This window comes from Callospermophilus lateralis, chromosome X, assembly GCF_048772815.1.
Source record: "Callospermophilus lateralis isolate mCalLat2 chromosome X, mCalLat2.hap1, whole genome shotgun sequence".
In the NCBI taxonomy this organism is placed as follows: domain Eukaryota; kingdom Metazoa; phylum Chordata; class Mammalia; order Rodentia; family Sciuridae; genus Callospermophilus; species Callospermophilus lateralis.
In genome coordinates this window covers 114,065,055-114,069,434 of record NC_135325.1, presented here as the reverse complement: position 1 = coordinate 114,069,434, position 4,380 = coordinate 114,065,055, and the positions used below count along the sequence as shown (strand labels likewise).

General features: G+C 38.1%; 1 pseudogene; it reads left to right on the top strand.

Annotated features, from left to right (window-relative positions):
• Positions 1–220: 220 nt before the first annotated feature.
• On the top strand, positions 221–2,603 carry LOC143639222 (NTF2-related export protein 2-like; annotated as a pseudogene).
• Positions 2,604–4,380: the final 1,777 nt, after the last annotated feature.

Below are 4,380 nucleotides of genomic sequence, written 5' to 3'. Positions count from 1 at the left end.
ATAAAAGAAAACATAGAATACCCAAATACATGTAAGATTACACTAGTGCTGTGACTCTAAACCATGTATAGCCAGAGGAATGAGAAGTTGTGCTCCATTTGTGCACAATGTGTCAGAATGCATTCTACTGTCATGTATACCTAATGATAACAAATTTTTAAATTTTTTAAAAAATTTAAAAATAACTTAGAAGTAAAAAGGAAGAAAAGTCTGACACATGATGTTCGTGTGGATGAACTTTGAAACATTATGCTAAGGGAAAGAAGCCAAACATAACTGTCCATATATTATATGATTCCACTTGTATGAATCATTCAGGAAAACCCATAAAATCAGAAAGTGGATTAGTAGTTGTGGGAATCCATTCTCTCACGTGATTGGACACCTCCCTGACGGGGTGTGAGGCGTTCCAGCTAAACTGTGTCAGAACTAATCCCCACCCTCTCTAGGTGCGAGAGCCCATCCGTGTGGGGGTGTGACTGACCATTGACCCTGAGACCAATCACTGACCCTGACCTTGGAATGCTGTCCCCCTCGACCTTCATTGGATGGGATTTTCCCCTGAATTTCTTGTTCCCCAATAAAAGGCCACTCCCTGGCGTGCTCTCTCTCTCTCTCCTGCTAGTCTTGTGTAAACCTCGCTGCCCCACCGGGTGGCTTGAGGCAGGAGCCAGAGGGGAGCCGTCTCAGATCTGGTCAAAGAAAAAGGTAATTTGAGTTTATGTGTGTTTATTTTGATCTCACTAGTTAACTTGTATGCTTAGAACCTCTAGTGTGAAGCTAGTGTGCTGGTCGCGCGGTGGAAGTAGTTGCCATGAACTGGGTGACAGGGTAAGAAGAAATGACTGGTAGTGGCTACCAGCTAATAAAATTTCTAAACTTGGAGGGAGGTAGGGAAGATGAAAGAGAGAGAGAGAATGAACTTAGGAGATCTGTGGAGATTCCCCTTGAGTACTGAAATGAGTACTGAGCAGGGAACCAGCTGAGGCAGGAGAAGGGCATGTGAAAGGGTCAGAAGTTGCAGCCAAGCACTCACACATGGCTACCAGTCAGAACAGAAAAATCTCAAAATTCTCAAGACAGCATGTAGAATAGTAAGAAGGGCCTTGATTCACGGGGGTAAAAAACTAAATGTTAGTTTGCTCCAGCCAAACAAACTTAAAAGCAAGACTAGAAAGGATAGGACTATTTCTAAGTAATTTAATGTATCTCAGAACAAAGTTCATTCAAGAAATAATCTCCATATTTCACCTAAGGGGCTTTCTTCTATATATGGTGATCTTTGGCAATTTGTTAAAAGTAGGCCCAAATCTTCACCATATTGGACTTGGATCTCACTTCCTTAACTAGACCCCTAAAGTGCAAGAAGTAAAATCAAGAATCAATAAAATGGGATGGATTCAAATTAAAAAGCTTCTTCTTAGCAAAGGAAACAATCAATAATATGAGGAGAGAGCCTGTAGATTTGGAGAAAATCTTTACCACTTGCATAAAATATTAATCTCTAGGGTATATAAAGAACTCAAAAAACTTAACATCAAAAAAAAAAACCCCACAAATAACCCAATCAATAAATGAGCTAAGGAATTGAACAGACATGTCACAGAAGAAGAAATGCAATCAATCAACAAATATATGAAAAAGTGTTCAAAATCTCTAGCAATTAGAGAAATGCAAACCAAAACCACTCTAAGATTTCATCTCACTCCAGTCAGAATGGCAATCATAAGAATACAGGCAACAATAAATGTTGGTGAGGATGTGGGGAAAAAAGGTTCACTTATACATTGCTGATGGGACTGCAAATTGAGGCAACCACTATGGAAAGCAGTATGGAGATTCCTTGGAAAGCTGGGAATGGAACCACATTTGACCCAGCTATCCCTCTCCTCCGTCTATACACAAAGCACTTAAAATCAGCCTACTACAGGAACACAGCCACATCAATGTTTATGGCAGCACAATTCACAATAACTAAACTGTGTAACCAACCTAGATGTCCTTCAGTAGATGAATGGATAAAAAAAATGTGGACTTCCAGGAAAGAATGGGCAGGTAGAAAATTGTGTGCATTTGGTGAATTTCACTGCTTTCCTAAATATTTCCTGCAGCCCAGTGAGGCAAAAACGTGCAGACATAGTGATGCTGCCACTGTCGGATCGTACTTATTCGAGCTCCCCTAGGACCATGTTGGATCTGACTTATGTAGATCAGGCATGTAGAGCTACTGAGGAATTTGTCAATATTTACTATGAGACAATAGACAAAAGAAGAAGGGCACTTACCAGGCTATATTTGGACAAGGCCACTTTAATATGGGATGGAAATGTTGTTACAGGGATAGATGCCCTAAGTAATTTTTTGAGATGTTGCCTTCTAGTGAGTTCCAGGTCAATATGTTAGATTGCCACCAAGTCCATGAGCAAGCTACCTAGTCCCAGACTACAGTTCTTGTTGGGACCAGTGGAACTGTGAAGTTTGATGAAAACAAACAACATTATTTCAACCAGAACTTTCTGCTGAATGCTCAATCCACTCCTTATAGCACCATGTAGAAGATTGCTAATGATTGCTTCCGTTTTCAAAATTGGGCTAGGAGTTAAAGGGGCAAAAGTCAATTCTTTCTTCTGCTAATTCCTGAAGCAGAAGTCTATGTGAATTCATTCATTTAATTAGGAAAAAAAAAAGCATTGTAAACCAGTTTGTGCTGAAACTAAATTTCTTCAATATAATATTTTTATTCCTATCATCACTTTTCTAGCAGCTGCCAGTTTGGATTGTTGCCCTTCAGAGCTTTAATGCTAGTTTTTTACATGCCTTATAGACATTCAAGTAATGACATTCTTAAAGTAATGTTAAACATATGATCTTGCTACTAACATACTCACTGTGAACCCAATCTATCACAAAAATGGAATCCTTTTGTAATACTATCTGTGGGCTATCAGCACAATATAACTCTCTGTGCGTAAGTAGAATTTGTTGTTGCTGTTGTTCTTGTTGTTGTTAATAGGTTAAACTTTTAGTAAATCACATGCCTATTTTCGGTTAACACTGGTAATGCAGTTGCAATATATAATACAGTTTACCAGTTCATAACTACTATAACATCTAAGAATTGTATGTGGAATATTTAATAGACTTTTTCATGTTAAGTTTTCTTATTCTAGGGCTCGCTGGGGATGTGGCTCAAGCGGTAGCTTGCTCGCCTGGCATGTGTGCAGCCCGGGTTCGATCCTCAGCACCACATACAAAGACGTTGTGTCCGCCGAAAACTAAAAACTAAATATTAAAAAAATTCTCTCTCTCTCTCTCTCTCTCTCTCTCTCTCTCTCTCTCTCTTTTAAAAAAAAGTTTTCTTATTTTGCATTGTTACTTTATAAGTTAATTAATAACTAAATAGGTAAAAAATGTTTTAAATTGACACCTGAGTATTAGGTGCTTTTGGTGGATTAAAACTTCTTAAAAACATATATCTTTGCAGCTCCAAGTCTAGAAATTTTGGTAACGAGTGCTATAAGAACTAATAGCTTTAGTGGGAGAATGGGGAATAAGAAATACAGAAATATCCAAGGTTAAAACCAAAAGTGAGGGGGGTGATGAAATGGTAAAATTTTTGTACTTGTTTACTACCTCCTAAAAATGTAACCTATTTTTAGGATTTAAATCACTAAGTTAAAATGTATCCTTGTGGGCTGGGGATATGGCTCAAGCAGTAAGCGGTAACATGCTCACCTGGCATGCACAGGGCGCTGGGTTCGATCCTCAGCACCACATAAAAATAAAATAAAGATGTTGTGTCCACAGAAAACTAAAAAATAAATATTAAAAAAAATTCTCTCTCTCTCTCTCTCTCTCTCTCTCTCTCTCTCTCTCTCTCTCTCTCTTTAAAAAAAAAATGTATCCTTGCCAAATGTCATGGGTGTCACATTTGTTCTAAGAATGGTTTTTTAGAGCTGGGGCTGGGGCTCAGCAGTAGCGTGCTTGCCTAGCAAGTGCAGGGCTCTGGGTTCGATCCTTAGCACCAAGTAAAAATAAATAAAAAATAAAGGTATTGTGTCCAACTATAACTAAAAAAAATTTTTTAAAGAATGATTTTTTAAGGTCTTTATACTTCACCTTATAGTTTCACCATCATATATCTGTTCATTCAAGAACTTATGGGGGTAAAATATCAGCAATAAGCCTAACCTGTAACAGGGTCTAAAAGGAAACTTGGAAACAAAGTGATTGCTATCTCTTTGTGACACCCTTAACTTCTAAGTCTTCCAGTGAATTTAAGGCCAAAAATTCCTAAGTATCACCCACCCCAAAATGAGTGATTCCTCACCCCGATGTTTTGTGGTGTCAACTGTATTATCTATCATTTAAAGTTAAAAT